We start from the raw sequence: 17,779 nt of genomic DNA on the forward strand, positions 1-17,779 counted from the left end.
CTGATGTTTTATACCTTCCAGCTTGGAGGTTTAGTCTTTAAAATTTGTACATTGGAGGATTCTGAGGAACTGCCAGACAAAGATGATGGCTGCAGAAGACAATAATTTGCAGGTGATAATGGCTACATGGTGGCCCTTCAGCTCTTTCTGGCCACCTGTCCTGCCTACCTGTTGTTCTTTGACGTAATGTGCAGTTCTCCCAGCATACATCAAGACTTAGCATGTTCAACATTAGTAACAATCTAAGCAGAAGTTTAGTGAAGAGTCACAATTGCACAGTCACAGCAGTGATTGGCACATCCATCTTCTGATATTCGTATTTCATGTCAAGTTCTTTCAGCTGAGAATGATTTTATTTTTGAAATGTCTTTAGGCCTTTCTGCTGAAAAAAAAAGACAATTCAATATTAGCATTCCTTTATCTACTAAAAATAAACGTTTACGTCAAACAAAAGAATGTTTGATATTCTTAATTGTAAAGAAAATAGGTTTTGGCTGATGAATAACCATTTTTTTCCTACCATTTGAAATCGTAAAAATTACAATGACTAGGTAAAAAAAAAAATAGATATAAAAAAATCACCGTGTCCCCTTGAGGTTAATTTGCTAATACAGTTCATCAAGATATTATTGCTTCTTCCCTGCAGCAGCAAGCAGGAAAAGAGGCTCAATTCAGTGGGCTGCCTTCAAGTAACAGTTATTTCTAAGCTACATGCTTATGCACACCATAGAATCATAGAATGCCAGGTTGGAAGGGATCTCAAGGATCATCTGGTCTAGCCTTTAACCATGCTCCCCATGGAGGCCATAGTATGATTTAAGGATCACCTAAAGTTCAAATATTGTCAGGATGTGAATGCTTACATTAAACATGACCATCCAAGTGTCTCAGAAGTACATAGGCCCCCAGGCTCAAATATAGGACCAAAGGTTCCTAAATCGGTGAGGATATTTTTACACATACACTACAGAATAGTTGGCATTTTCAGAAATCTCAGGCTGTGCATGGGCATTGCAGCACTCCTCACTGATGATGTGCCATGGGCAGGCAGTTAATGGAGCCCTACTGCAGTGAGATACTGTTGCAGAATGGCTTGAGCAGCAAGGCCGTGGGCCCTTGCTATCTCCTCGAGAGGCCTTGAGAGTTTAACACAAATAGCAGCTGTACAAGCAATCTCTTTTTTTAGCCTAACACAACTATAAACAATCTCTCTGTTAGCTTAAACTAACGCAAGGACAAGGTAGAGAAGTAGAATAATATAAAACAAGGAAGAACCCTGGAACTCGGTGTGTATGTTACTATCCAGTAAAATCACTGCAAGTAGTTACCATCCAATGAAATCACTACAAGTAGTTACTATCCAATGAATTCACTACAAGTAGGTTTGGAAAAGGGTATAAAAGTAACACTGTGTATTCAATAAATCAAAGCTTGCTTTATCAATCACATTGATTCTGGACTGCTTGCTTCCCTTGCCACCGGCAAGATACTTGCGTGTTCAGAAACAAACAGCACAACACATGGAAGCACATCCATGCCTTTAGTTTTAATCTCAGGGAAAGAGTTGGAGCAAGCCAGCAAAACAGTGTAGAGGTTTGATATAGTCCCACCTAATGGCATGGAAATCTTGGAATCATGCAATCATAGAATGCCAGATTGGAAGGGACCTCAAGGATTATCTAGTCCAACCTTTCTAGGTACTACTATAATTTATATGAGATGGCTCAGAGTTCCCCTAAGGGGATTCTTTTCTCAAGGCTGAACAAACCCAGTTTTCTCAGCCTCTCCTCATATGGCAGGTCCTACAGTCCTCTGATCATCCTTGTGGCCCTTCTCTGGACCCTCTCCTGTCCTTTTTGTAGAGCACGGACCAGAACTGAACACAATACTCCAGGTGTGGTTTGAGAAGCCCCAAGTAGAGTGGGATGATGACTTCTTTCTCTCTGCTGGTGATGCCCTTGTGGATGCAGCCCAGCATCCTGCTAGGTTTCTTTGCTGCTGCAGCACACTGTTCACTCATGTGTAATATATATATATATATGTATACATATATATATATATATATACACTTTTAATCTTTTTATAAGTAACAGCTTCTTTTAATAGTCTTTCATGATGCAGGATAAATGTAATCAAATGGAAGTTTCGATGTAGCAGAACCAGACAGCAGTAATATTTGCTTTCCTGAGAGGAGAAAGATGCTGCATTTCTGACAGACAGACGTGTTATGGGCTTACCCTATAGTCTGTGATTGTACTTAGTACTTCTAAAAGCTGTAGCTCACATTTAGGTTTTTGCTACAAAAATTACTTAATTTATGTGTGAGCTGTGAACTATAGCTCCTGGGACTGAAACATTCCAGCATTTCAGAGGCATATCACAAGTGATTTTTTTCTGAAAATTGACATTGGGCTGTGTAACACAGCCTTTGTGCCACATCATCAAATCTGAGACATTCTGTGTGGGGTCTGTAGTGATACTGGGTGACCACAATAACCCCAAAACATGGAGTACTGCTTTAGGGTAAAATTACAGTCCTGTCAATTTATGCTCTGTGGAGCAAGGAGGTTTGACAGCCACCTGATATGTGTTGTAGAGGGAGTTAAAAATTCTTTAACCAAAATTGACTTTTAAGGCAATCAAAAAACCAATACTGCCCAGTAAGGTCCATTTAGTACACAGACATTATGATGCACTACAAGCCCACTTAACCATACAACTCCATACAAGTCTGAAGATATATCCAGCTCTCATCCAGTAACATAAGTGTTTACATGGACTTGGTGAGAGGCTTGCAGGCTGTTTTCTGTTACCTTCTGTACTGCAGAAGACAATGCACTGTGTTTGGCAAAAGTGAACTAAATAACATGCAAAAGTACTGCAATTATTGATGATTTGCACATATAATTGAAATCAGTTTTACTTAGTTTACATAGCTCTATTATACTGCCAAGTCATACAGGTTTTTACCTAAAAAACAGATTTATGAGAGGTGCTTATTAGGTATAGCTATGCTCTGATGCCCAGTACTAGAGCCAAGGGAATATTTTTGATTTGCATTAGCTGAACTTTTGTATCAACTTTCTGTCTTTCAATTATTATAAAATATGTGGCTACAACCAACCTGATATAATCAATTTATTCAATAGAGACTTACTAGACATGACACTGGAGCACTGGTATTTTCTAGTTAAACCGAAGTCTGTGTCACAACAGTCTTACAAATTTAGCTTAGCACATCAAAGAAAATAATTACAATCTAACCAGCCCAGATTAATACATCACACCATCACCCGAACTGAAACTAGACCAGGATAACCTCAACTACTAGGTAAAAAGTAGCAACAGGTATTTGGAGGACAAAACTTGAAGATGAGTTTCAAAGCAAGCAAGAAAAAACTGAAACTTCAGGCAGAATTCTGGGTGGCTTTTTGGCCGTCTGCATGCAGTTTTTTTCCATATGGCCAAGCTTGCCTGTAGTGCAGAAATTTAGGCTGATAAGCAATAAGTTGTTTGCATGCCAGATTGTCAGAATGATGCTCAAATTAATTATAAACAGTGGCTTTTCTATCACCAATTAAGCCAACTACATGCTTAATTTAATTGCAAACATCAGTAATGAAAAATGGTGGCTCATGTGCTTTATGACACCAGTCTCTTTTTTTTTTTTTTTCCCTGCAAGTAACACTATGGCCTGTCAGAGGGGACTGAGACTTTTTTCAGTTCTTTGCAAAAAATGTTCCCCATCCAAATACAAGTAATTCCACTCAGTAGGAGTAGTTACATGTTCAAAACATATGATGGCATAAAATTAGTAGACTGGATCTACAGTCCCTATCTGATATTAATCAAGAAATGTAGTATAGATGAGAAGCCTCGTAAGCCCTTTTCAAAAGCTGTCAGACAATGTGACATTGCTAGTTAAAAATAACCACATCCATCGTCTTAAAGAAGATGAAAATGTTATCACATACACATACTCTGAATGCTTCTTTCTCCACATACCTCTTCCAAAGGGAATAATGAATACTATAATTATCCAGGTTTCTCAGCTCTGATTTGTTCTATTTTTTGCCCCCACACCAAAGTGCTAAAAGGATATTCTGGTTGGTAAAAAGAGGTAGGAACCTTGTTTATTAAAACTTGAAATCCACTGGCTACTACCATGAATATAAAGCCTTGTTCCAGCATCACCCAAAATAATTAAAACAAACAAACAAACAAAAACAAAAACCACCAAAAACCAAAAGCACCCCTTTCCTCACAGGCAATTGAGTATACATTGTCTTCCCCTCTGATATATTACGAACCACCCTTCAGTTACATGTTCAAGAAGCTAAGATATAATTATAGGAGGGAAAGAATACCCTGATGGTACCTCAGCTAAGCCTGGAACCACAAATTCTTTCCTCTGTTTCCCTTAGAAATGGTGGAAGTGCTTGTCATTACCCCTGTGATTGCTGTTCTTATATAAACACACTTTGGTCTTTTACTCCTTTGCATTTGTCTATCTCTGAGCACTACTCATTTTCTGCAAGTAGCACATACCTACTGGTGCTGTCAAGGTCACTCCTGCTCTGTTCTTGCCCATTACCCACTGCTGAAAAGCTGTGCTTTCAGCCCTGGAACCTATCAAAATATCTTTGAGAAAAGCCTATTTCATGTAGGTTAAAAAAAAAAAAAAAAAAGGAAAAGGAAAACTAGTGTAGGGTAAATATCTAACAAGCCTTACATGTAAAATATTCTGATAAACTAGAAACTAACATTACAAGGAAATACATTTGGGGGGGGGGGATGGGAAATTGTATGCATACCTATATACACACATATATATACACACACGTATAGCTGTATGTATGTGGGTCTTTTACAGGAAATTAATTCAACAAATATTTTTAGTGTGCACACAAAAATAGCAGAACCAGTCACATACAGACTGTAGCTTACATTTCTTAGGAGATTTTCCAGGTAAACTATGACAGGAGGTCAATTCACCCTTTGCTGAACCTGACGTGTTCCCTCCTATATGGGTCCATAATGACCCCCAGTCAATAAAATCTTGCATGCAGGTATCCAGTCCTGGTCAAATATCCTAAAATATTAATTCCTCATGTATTAGTCTGCATCTACAGTTTCACAGTGCACAGCATATAGACATGAAAAGTTTTGATCTACATTAACAGCAGATTTTAATTCTATGTATTTGCAAAGGAATACAGTAATTTTTGTGGTTAGCACACCCTAGTCAAACATGTAAGATTAATTGTTATTAAGAAAAATGTAAGAGATTAGTATTTTAATGTACTTGTGTACAGCTGTTCTGCCAGCAGTGACTGATGTCCTGAGCAGACATACAGGGGGAAATAAGTGGGGAGCACTTCCAGGAACACTGCGTTCGGCTGAAGCTGGCCACCCTGCCTTGGCAGAGCTGAGGTCTGTCCTGTACTGCTCTGTCATGCCCTTTGCTGAGCAGGGAACAAGCAGGAATATAGTCAGGAAATGAGTGCTTTAAACAGATGCTTTCCACCACTGTTGAGAAAAAAATGTATGACCATAACTTGGGTTTATCTGCACTAATAGGTCATGATATAGAAGTAATTTCTATAATTTCACTTGCTACAAAAGACTGGTATCATTGCAGTCTATGGCTTCCTCACAAGGGGAAGAGATGGGGCAGGTCAGATATCAGGAAAAGGTTTTTCACCCAGAGGGTGGTTGAGCACCGGAACAAGCTCCCGAGGGAAGTGGTCACAGCATCAAGCCTTCTTGAGTTCAAGAAGCATTTGGATGATGCTCTCAGGCACATGGTGTGATTCTTCGGGTGTTCTACATAGGGACAGGAGCTGAACTCAATGATCCAGATGGGTCTCTTCCAACTCAGTATATTCTATGATTTACATTATGTACATGTTAGTGTTTACTGTAGCTGTGAGCCATTCCCCAGCTAGACCAATAATGTCAAGGCTACTAGGAAGTTGAAGCAAGGCTGTCCTGAAATGGTAGGCAAATAAACCAGATTCAATGTAATAAACAGTTTTCCCAGTGCAGTCTCTATTATCTTTTGTGATGTGATTTATTAAAAGGACAGGAAAATCAATACGGGACAAAAGAAATAACATGTTTTCTGGTTAAGCTGGGAAACAAACCTCCCTGAAAAAAGGTTATAATAGAGCCTGTAAAGCATTAGGCACCATTAAAAGCAATAAAGAAATAATTAACTAAATTTACTATCTACACCAGGATGACAAATAAGGTTTTTGCTGAAGTTATTAATTTTGGCAGATGTTTAGGAGCATCCTATTATCTTTAGAACTAGAACTCCATATGTTCTTGAATATCTGAACAAAACCAGACATTTTTTACATCTTTCTGCTACTTTCTGGACTGTACTGAGTTAAGGACTGTGCTGCACTTAACACCTCTGTAAATATAGCAAACAAAAGTTAGCTGGAGATTTAGAGAAAAAAAACAGGGACATGGAAAGTCAGCCAAGCATGTAATAAAAAATGCCTTAATGAAGAGGAGAAAATGAAACAAAGCAAAACCAATTCAGTCCTGCAAATGCATTAGCATTTCAAGTAACATTATAATTAATGAGAGAGTAAGAGGGGCATTTTTCTCCTGCATTTATAGCTACATATCAACCTTTAGTCCTTAAGTAAGGAAGTAATACTCAGAGTACCCAATATAGGAGCCTATTTTTTTTCACTGACCATACAGGGACCCCTAAGTGAGACAATCTAAATAACTCTTCACGTCTATTAAGTGGTTCCAGAGTACTACATCTCTTGTCACCAAGTGTATTCTATAATAGCAAAGCCTTTTCAGAGCATTGTGAAAATAGCTGGAAAGATTCACACAAAATATATAACACACATTTGATAAAAAACAGATTTTCATATAAATACAGTCTGATCCGTGAATCAAATAATACTTCATGCACCTGTGAAGAGATGAGACAATGTGAAGCATATATGCTTTTTGCTACTCTACCTATTTCAACTCCATATATTAATGTGTCCCTACAATCAGCAAATATTTGTTCCTAGGGCTCCAGCTGATCAGACAGCTTCAGGCTGAACTTTTCCAAGTTTTCCAGAAGCCCATGGGGGTGGTGAAAGTTCAGGAATTCATTTCTCCATCATAGGTTCTCTTAATGTAACTCAGGAGAATCTCCACTACCTCAAGCAAGAACTGTTCTGTGAAGCCTCTGCCATTCTTAGCAGGTAACAAGCCTAGGCAGAAATAAGAACATATGCATCAGTGATAAGCTTTATCAGCTCAGTCAGGCTGGTCAGAGACTGCTTTAATGACTATGAATACTCTGCTAAGTTTCTCCCAGTATATCTGTTTTTCAGGAAATCAAATAGGAATGGGGATATAATGAAACAATAAAGAAAGGGTAAAACATGGTTAACAACATGAATGTTTTTGCAACATTCATAATAATACTGTACTTCTTGCTTTTGGCATAAAAGTACCACAGAGTGCAAGCTTGGCTTGTGTGATAAACTGCTTGGTGGCCATCTGCAAATGGGTAAAATGAGGAAGAGTGAGAAGGGAAGCATTCATGCTGCACTTTTGCTTTTCTAACTGCATTTTTGCACCCTCTGGAAATGTCCTTTTAGTTCTCTATGGATATTCATTCACTTTTCCATCTCTGATATGCTTCCCTTTTGGTTTTGAGCAGACTCAGAAGCTTGCAGTTAAGCAAGGGTTTCTTGCTTTACCTACTTCCCTTCCCTTTAAATGGGATGATTTGTCTTTATGCTTCCAGGAGAGCATTCTGGAAAAAAACTCCCAGCACTTGCCAGCACCTTTATCTTCGATGGAAGCTTCCTATGGAATCCCTCCCAAATGAGGTCTGAGTGAGCTGAAGTTTGCCCTTCTGAAAGCTAGAACATTTGTCTTAGAGCTAACGTTCAGCGTGCTCAGCAGGATTCCAAATTTCACAATACTGTGATAGCTGCAGCCAACACTATCACTAATCGAGATAATACAAAGCAGGTTTTCCTGGTGTGTGAGTAGCAAGACCAGCACCACCTCATTCCTGATTGGCACATCTAACATTTGGGTGAGGAAACACTCCTCTAAGCATTCCAGGAACTTGATGGATGGAATGTACATTTTCTCCCTGCAGACCTTGCTCATTGGTGTGTACAGCGGTTAAAGCTTCATATCTGTTTTTTATTTTAATGCTGGAGGGGGAGTACCAAAGCACAGTCCTGCTTTTGTGTGCCACCTGGTCCAAGGTGCCTCATTCTCTGTGGTGTCCAGTACAAAAGCATGGTTTTAAAACCACTTGTCTATCTCAATCTCTGCCCCTTTAATACTGTGAAACCTTTTAATTGTTGCCTGCAACTCAGATCATCAGCGAGTGAACAACTTTTGCGGGTGTTTACCTTTTCACCAGGAAGATGGGGCTGTGAACTCATTGCGATCTACCATCTCTGCCAGTGTCTCCCTCTTTGCCATTTCTGTCTGGGTGGGAACATCAGACATCTCAGTGGGCTTTCTCTGTAGAGACACTGGTTTTAGCACTGAGGTGGGTGCCCACAATTGTGGCAGACGCCTCTTGATCTGGTAGCATGATTGTGCCCTCGCTGTGTGCCCTTCCGCACACACTGCCATGCCACACTTTGGCCGCAGTGCTCCTGGTTGCTCATGCTTCTCAGATTGCTTTTTATAGGTGTGAGGGTTGACATTGTAGTCCTAGCAACACCCAGGCCTCGTCAACATCTCCTGGAAGATCTGCCAGCTCTTGGTGGGTCTCTTCTCTCCCCTGGCATTTCCCTGCCTCAGGAAAATGTGCTGTGCACACAGATCTGCTGCACTGCTGTGGGTTAAGTCAGCACTGGAGCAAGCTCCTCTCAGCAACTGATTGACTGGTGTACCTGCATGGTGTCCTGAATTTGTTTCCTAGCAGTGAGGGAGGGGAGGGAAGGGAAAGGTTAAACACACTGATACAACCTGTGGTTTAAGAAGTCACCAAGCTGCTGGAGGATTATTTTGAGAGGGAAGTACCACTGGGTTTTCTTGCATTATGGTCTTTATTAAGGGTGAACCACAGACAAGGGGCAGCCACAGGATATTGAGACAGACAGATAGTGACCTGTGGGCTATTCTTCTGTTCTTATTTCCACTAAAACTGCTTTTTAAATAAGAACAGAGGTTAAGTCCTGGGCTTTGCTTATCAAGGCTGAGCTAATGCTTAAATTTTACAAAGGAGTAACAGACCAGCCATTCTTAAAGTCAATAAAACAATAGTTTTTGAAAAAAAAGCTTTGCTATCTTGGTGTTTACACAGACAGGATTAATTTACATGAGTTTTTATAAAATAATTACATTTGATGTAATTTTAGGTTCTGTTTTCATTATTTAGGCAAGGAGCATGGTTAGTGTTGCTTGGCTTTTAAGGTAAGTAACTGAATCAAGTGTTTTCCCCTCTGTCACAATGGTACCATAGCTTTACTGGATAATTATATCTCCTTTGTACTTAGTGTTTTCTTACTGCTTACTGCAAAACATTACGTTAAGCAACCACCAAGTACTTCTTTCACCAAAACAACAAAACAGAAGCAAAAGTAAAAGCAACTGGAGAAGTCTGTTAAGTGGTGTTAGTGCTGACCTACAAAGACACTGGCAAATCTGATAGTCCTTGGAAAACCAGGCACACAGTGCCCAAAGCAGCTCCTATAGCAGCTGCCAGCATTTCCTCAACTCCCCAGATGTAATGTAACACTTGGAAACTGTCCTGTCTTCTGAAAATTTAAAGTAGATTTTTAATTCAGTATCTTTGAATTTGTAAAAGAAGATTTCAAACTTCTTTAAAACCTTTATAGTAGCAGAATATTTACTTTTACTGCCTCTAAACATTTTACACATCCTAATTTGTAACTGTGACTTCCAATTTTGTAGTTCAGTGTTCAGACACAAATTTCAAAAGCCACAAGTCTAGTAAGAAAATTTCATCCAGAAATCAGTCATTTAATTACATTAATGGAGGTAAAAGAAAGAAGGATAAACTTACTCATACTTATTTCATATAAATGGGAAGCAGATAATCTTTATATGGCTGAAGTTACAACTGCACAAACACTCTTTGTCTCAAATATATACGATTTGTCATATGTCCTCCAGTTTTTCTGAATAAATATTTTCTGATTTGTCTCTAGTTCTAACTTTGACCATACAAAAGAAGATTACCAGATTTCTGTGGATACAGTAAAAAAGAACCTTGGTACTGATTTCAATTTCAGACTTTCATTCCTTGCAAGTTGTGAAAATAGTATTTTATATTTAAAAAAAATATAATTAAATATTAATCTAGTTCTTCTGACTGCTTAAATTTAAAAGAGGGCTTCACTTTTGTTTCCATAAAGTGATCCATATGTATGTTTGTTTCGTTACTCTCCTCCTCACTCTAACTCCCAGCACAATGCACTGTTTCATGCTTTTAGCCTCTGCTTTCAAATTGATCTCACATTTGCTAACTATGAAAACTTAGCAGAATTACTTGAGAAACTAAACCTTTGGAAAGGGAGGGTGAATTCCACAAAAGAGTTTTCAGCAGAACAGTATCAGAAGGGCCACTTCTAAGAGGATTACAGATTCCATCCCTCTGTGTTTGATATACATCTGCTCTCACTGTAAGGTTCAAAAGTCTGAAGAGTCCCAGACTAGTCAGAGAGCTGTTCAGATTAACCAGAAAAAATGGTCCCACTTATATCTCTCCTCATCCCAGCTGCTTGGATTTAGTAGCTTTTTTACCTAGAAAAAAACCCCAACAACTTAGCCCCAAACTTCTTTCTAGAGGAAAGTGCATATATATATATATCGATATAGATATTAATATTCATATGTGTACATATATATATATATATATAAAATTTTTTCCCCTCAAAAAAGTTTATGTATGTCAAGCCCAGAGAGTAGACAATGTAAAGGCATCTTTAATTTTTTTGGTGTTTCACTGAACAAATGGTGGAAGACCTTTTATTTAAAGCTTATCTCTGTTTTATCCACAAACAAAGGATAAATCATTTGGAAAGGGAAACAGGGAAAGAAGGAAGATCACACTTTCCAAACCATGCCATCAAGGACTGGTTTTTGAAAAGAAGCGAGCCAGGCCACTGCTCTTGCACCAATAACTATTTGTGTGTTTATCACTAAAACTTACCTTAGCTGTCTCCTTTACCAAGTGAATTTTCCATATCTGAAAATATCTGGGTTTTTTAAAGAATATCCATAATTCTATAAAGTCAATGAAAATGTCTGTCATATTATAGAATCATAGAATGATTAAGGGTGGAAGGGACCTCAAAGATCTGTTTTCTTACTGACATGGTTGGCAGCAAGTGTATTTCAGCATAACAACCTTAAGAGCTGAGCTCTTAAGCTTGCTAATGTAATTTAAGAAATAAATATGCTAATTCTCCTTGTCATCCTGATGACAGATTTATCAGGTTGGGCTAAAAGAGCTGTAGGCTTCCCATTGCTGACAGACATGTATCTGGGATCACATGCCAGGAAAACAGCTGCATCACTGCAGTCTATACACTGTCCTACCATCACAGCTTCCCAGCATGGCCACTTGAACTGAGACTCTTCAAATAGTGCTACCTCACTTTTTCTTGTCTGACTTCTCCAAAAGCAATCCTTGGTCCTAAATTAGGTGTCGGTTCCTTCTCTAAGGAGCCAGAGAAGCTACATGCTTCTGGTAGCATACTGAAAAAACAAAATAAGATGTGAATAAATGAAAAAGAGTAGTTGGAAATAGAATAAGACATATGAAATAGCTCCCATCATGCAGAGATCAAGAGATAGGCCTTTTGTGATGTTATGATGACAAAAATACTAAAGACTAGATTAAGAGGTTATATAAGCATGAAAGATAAAACCTTCCGAGGCCTTAAGATTCTTTCAGTCTTGAGGGGTTTGATGAATCATCTAACTTTTCTACAGTTCCTATTGGCTACCTTTATGTATAAAAAGATGCACCTTTTTCAGCTTGCTAGATTTTCAACCTAACTGTGATATCAGTAGATCAATTATCAGGTGGGTATTAAGAGAAGCATATTTATCACTAAGCCAAAGAAACAAAATATCTGTTACAAGGCCCAGTAATTTAGTAAAAGCACCTTTTGCATCAAGTACTTTTTTTTGCTTTTAAAAAAGGACTTGCATCTTAGTTATAATTGAGGCAAAGAATCAAACAGTGTTCTATCAAAGGAAACATATGCCACTTTCTCTTGAGGAGTATGATTAGTATCTTAGAAATTCAAAATTAGGACTATATTAATTCATTTAGTTCTGTTTCGCTGCTTACTCACTGAAAGGAGAATAGAGGAGGCTTGAAAAAAGCTTTCACTTGCTTTCAATTTCCCCCCCACCCCATAATTTTCACTGAAAAATGGAAAATGTCTGTTTTTATTTACATCTCACAGGTTTATAGATATTTTATAGATGTTCCCTTTACTTTCCCGTTGGTGTGTCAGATGTTGTTAGCTTCTTAATGTAATATTTTTCTTTAAATCACTTCAGGGAGGAGAGAAAAGTTTGCAGACTTTTACTCTATGCAATTTATAACACATGCACAGACAGAATCGTAGCTTTTAGATCCTAATTGTTTCTTCTGTAATGGTTTTCTACCTTGTAGAGATATCTGTATGCCAGTATCATAATGCCTATGAGGTATGCTTGTGTTTTTGAATGGAAAATAGCAACAAACTGACTCTCACATGTAATTTTGATTTTGATAATCCCTGAATTAAGCCACAAGGTTTTTTTCACCAGAGTCCTAGCTTACCTCCCTATATGCAATTACATAGCTCCATGAAGTTTCCCTTCTTTTGTCAAATCATAGGTTGAAGAGGGTAGTGTTGGGATCTAGATGTAGCTTGAGTGACAGGGGCACCAGGAGAGGCTGCTTTAGAGCAACATTTGCTGATATGCCTCATTAAAGTTTTGAGCTTATTTTCCAAACATAAACTGATAAAATGGAACTAAAACCTTATCTATTGCATTAACCTGTTGGCAAAATGGCAGCACTATTTTTTTCTGAAGGTTTTACTGCAATAAGAAAGAGGTCTTCCATGGTTATGCAAAAATAATGAAGTGAACATCTTCAGATATGCGTTCAATTATTTATTTCATCTTTATGTTTTCTGTTGGCATCATTGACACCTACATACAAAAGTGCCTACAAACACATATTTTTGTTTGTGTGCGATTTAGCAATTTTCTTTCCAGAGTTGAATTCTAAGGGAGCTGGTTTAAGAAGGTTTGAAAATATGATTGTAGAAAAAAAGGAAACCTACATGCTCCATGTTGCATGTGCAGTGAAAAAGTATGCTGTCTGGCAGAAGTTGCTCATGCATTTTCAAGCCCATATATTCTAGACATACAGGTTTTGCAGACTTTTATTTTTTAAGATTCATCCTTCAGCTATATTTACCTAATTTACACTAATTTTAGCAGGAAAAAGGTATATAAATCTAAAGAAAAATGTTTGCCTTTAATGACTGTCTAAAATTAAACCCATTAAAATTTATTAAACATTATCCACTGGCCTTTTATTTCACTAACTTTGCTCAGTTCTTTCTTCTAAAATAAATTTTGTAATACAATAAAGCCAAGTCTTTCTGAACTTCACTATTTTTTTTTTAATTTTTGTTTCCTTGAAAAAGGCATTTGAAAAGCCAGCTACTCTTCAGTGAGAAATACTGTGTTAAGAGTATAAACACAAATTTTAGATGTGGTTACCATGAATTTAAAGCAACTGTGAAAAGGACATACAAGCACTAAGTGACAGAATTTTGATGCCTAGATTAAAAAAATGTTCAACTTCCAGTTTAGCAATTAAAAGTTTACAGGCTAAAGGTTTGTATAGATTATCAGCAGTTGAAATCAGTTGAACATCTCCCTTATGAGGAAAGGCTGAGGGAGCTGGGTCTCTTTAGTTTGGAGAAAAGGAGACTGAGGAGTGGCCTCATCAATGTTTACAAATATGTAAAGGGTGAGTGTCAAGAAGATGGAGTTAAGCTTTTTTCAGTGATGACCAGTGATAGGACAAGGAGTAATGGATACAAATTGGAGCATAGGAGGTTTAAGGTGAATATCAGAAAATTTTTTTTTACTGTGAGAGTGACAGAGCACTGGAACAGGCTGCCCAGAGAGATTGTGGAGTCTCCTTCTCTGGAGACATTCGAAACCCGCCTGGACACCTTCCTGTGTGATGCACTCTAGGTGACCCTGCTCTGGCAGGGGGGTTGGACTAGATGATCTTTCGAGGTCCCTTCCAACCCCTAGGATTCTGTGATTCTGTGATTCTGTGATTCTGTGATTCTGTGAAATTGCATGTCATGTGATCAGGAGTGCAACTAATTCACTAAACTTATAATATAGTTTTAGATCTTACCATTGCCTTTGGAATTTGAGAAAACTTCAAGAAATCAGACAAGAGCATCCTCCATTTTCCTCTGCAAAGTTAGTTTTCACTGCCTTTGCATCCATTCTCTCAGCCAGTATATTTGTCAGCCTGAAGATGTGACAGTACAGTCAGGAGTCCACCTGGTTCTACGCTGATGTGTTGGGTGCCACAAAGCCCTTTCTTTACACATCTGAGCAAAACGCCAAGCAAACAGATGCCTTGAATTCCCCTGAGCACAGGAGTACTGCCAAGTTAGTCTGACTGGTCTCTCTAACGCAGATAAAGAACAAAGAAAGAAGTGTAAAAGGAAACATATGCTGTTCTCATGACACCGTGAGATGAAGTGGGAGGAAGCTTCTCTTTCATTCACCTCCAACATAATGCTTTTCCTTCATGGCTTAGGTGTCTCTGCTATTTTTAAAACTGGAAGAAAACATCAGTAGCATACCTGCATGTGTGAAAGATAAATGCAAAATTACATCAAGTAGCTTTTTTCCTCTGAATTCATTTGTGCAGAAGAAGCTTGGAGTGTTAAGAGGAAAGCACTTAGCTCAAAATACTCCTCAGATTTGACAATCTTGAGACACAAACTAGCATTTCATTTAACATGTTGGAAGGAGGCTAGGAGGAGGACAGAATAAAAGGTTTTCAAGTGGTTTCTCATCTTCAGTTTCCTCAGAAGAAGAGAAATCAAGTACCACAATAAAACCTGACACAATTTTGGAAGCTGTAAAAACTACATTTGCCTTTTAAACAACTCATTTGAACACTCTGTGCTTCAAACAAGACTAAATGAAAGAACAAAAAAATTATGGTCTCTGGAATGATTGTCTCTTATCCTTCTGTATGCAGCTTAAGAACAGAAAGAGGGTAGTTAGTGACTGCCTGGAAATATATAGACTGCCAAAAGCTTGAAAATTAGGCAATATGCCCTTTTTTCTGCTCTTAACCCCCTCCTTAATTTGCTAAAACAATTGGACTGAAGATACATGCTCTCCACCTTTGCCAAACATGTATTTTATGCAAGTTAATTATTTCCCTTGATCCTCTTTTTTAGTTTAGCTACCTGCAATGCCCTATAAGGACCTAAAATGGGCCTACATGACCACAGGAGGAACATCCTTACTCAGATACACCTTCTCTAGTTCTGCAAAAGTTGTTGTAATTCCATCCATGTTGTCTTTTCATTAGGCACCAAGGACTGGACCCCTTCATGCCTAAAGTGGTTCTGGCTTTTGCCTTGCCAGATCTTCAATTCTTCCCCAGACAAGGTCAAACAGTGCCCATACTGCAAACTAGCTACTTTGGCTCCTAACCCAATGCCCATCCACAAGCTTCTCCAGCTGGAAAATGTGGCCTCATCTACACTGGAACACCCACAACATATTTCACTCATTACACCATTGCCCCAGCACTTCCTGCAGAAGGCCATGTCAGATGCTTAATGTAAATTTACTGCCCAAATCCTGGCCACTGCTCCTTCTCTTCCTATTGCTGATAGGGAGGTTATAACACCATGAACAGGTTCCTCTCTGGGACAGTGTGAGGATATGGGCAAGGGTGCTTCCTCTGCTTCAGCAGCAATTTGTGTTTCTTTAAAATGATGATGCGACTATGGCCTAAGGTTATTAAAGATTTGTGTATAAAATGAATGTCCCATACAAGCACATACACACAAATGTCTTGAAAACACGTGATAATAAACAACACGCTCTGTAGCAGGTTTCCCTCTGTGGTGATGTGGTGATGCCCCACAATTTGGGATAGCCTGATGCACAAATGTTTAGGGAAAATGGGAAACTCAGCCCTGCTCTGTATGAAGCCTGAAACCCCCTTGAGAACATTCTGTCTTCAATGTGGGCTGATGCTCACATGCATATAGCTTCTCCATCACCAGTGCTCCGTGGAGGTGGTTTAACAGTCAACCTTGGCAAACTCTTCCACTTTCTTTCCATGTTGTACTATTCAGTTCTTATCCTCACACCTGGAATTAGCTGCAGGACAAGGCTCCCTTTTCCAACTGGTTAGTTGACTTCATCCTTTAAACTGTCTCATTTAGAAAGTGCCATGCGTCATCAATTGTTGCATTTGCCATTTTGTGTAAGGAATGCTAACACAAATAAAAAGATGCAGTCAGACATAATATACCATGCTGCTTTCTTTGGCTTACCTGACAGCCTCTCAGAAACTTTATTGTTTTGGGTTTTTTTACATCTAATGCCAGGCTAGGACTGCTGCTAGGTAAGAATAATTAAATAACCAAGCCTTTTTACAGAAAACAGCCTCTGACTTAAATTTGCAATCTGCAATGCAGAAAAGGTTAATATCTTTAGAAAATCATGAATGACCTATACTTACAGGTTTAGTTATGATTCATGACTACAGATAAAACCTATATGATACCCTGCTATGTTGCCTTTTATGCTGGTATCCAGAAAAATGCCATTAAGAGCAGGTTGCAACAAAACACATGGTACAAACGTTCCTTTTTTTTTACTTGAATATGTCCCTCAAGCTTTGATGAGCACAAATAAGTCCTTGATAAAAACATGAGTCATTATTGAACTGATATTGGAAATTATTTTTCAATAGATCACAAAAGGGAAGCTCTCATTTCTGCATTACAACAAGCTACTTCAAAACCAACCCAAACCAAACAGTGTGCATCCAATAAAAGGCTGAATTATGGAAAACAAAAGGAAGCAAGCTATAATTATTTGTGCTCATAGCATACAACTCATAGACACTGCACCAAAGTGACCCAAAAAAAGTCTGCAAAGAATGCTGAACAGTTTTTGATGTCTTTCTGCTGAGGTCAAGCATTTCTCTCATCTGTGTAATAGATCAGTCCTGCATAGGGTAGTTGACTATTTGCCTCACCCAGAAATCAAATAACTTTTGTTATAATGACTGGGAAATATTTCCAAAGCAAAATAAAGGTTTTCAAATGGAGGGGTGGGAGGATGGCAGGGGGAGTATGAGGAGGGGAGGTGGAAGGGAGGAAGAGAAAAAGCTGCGAGAAATCCAAAGCTCCACAGTCAAATAATCAAAGACTAAAAGAGTAATTTGGCAAAGTGAACACTAAAAGGCAAAACAAGGTGCAGATTTGAACAACAGAATTGTGTTCACAAGAAATAAAGAAAACCTCAACCTTTGTAAATGCAGGAGAATCACATAAAGGGCTAAATGCATGTCAGACATTTCAAAGCACCAGTGGGTTACTGGTAATTACTTGCCTACAAAAGAATTATTAAAACACATAATTATGGTTTGTAGATTAGGAACCAAAAACAGTCCTGACTTCAATGCACAAGCTTTATAATGCAGGGACTTTTCTGTCCCCTATTA

General features: G+C 38.4%; 1 long non-coding RNA gene across 1 annotated transcript in view; it reads right to left on the minus strand.

Annotated features, from left to right (window-relative positions):
• LOC127381719 (uncharacterized) overlaps positions 1-376 on the minus strand; it is a 78,479-nt gene extending 78,103 nt beyond the window's left edge. The window contains exon 1 of the long non-coding RNA XR_007888783.1: positions 169-376. This is a non-coding gene — a long non-coding RNA (uncharacterized LOC127381719). The remainder of the gene's footprint in view (positions 1-168) is intronic.
• Between the last annotated feature and the right edge of the window lie 17,403 nt (positions 377-17,779).

This window comes from Apus apus, chromosome 2 (genome assembly GCF_020740795.1).
Source record: "Apus apus isolate bApuApu2 chromosome 2, bApuApu2.pri.cur, whole genome shotgun sequence".
Taxonomy (NCBI): domain Eukaryota; kingdom Metazoa; phylum Chordata; class Aves; order Apodiformes; family Apodidae; genus Apus; species Apus apus.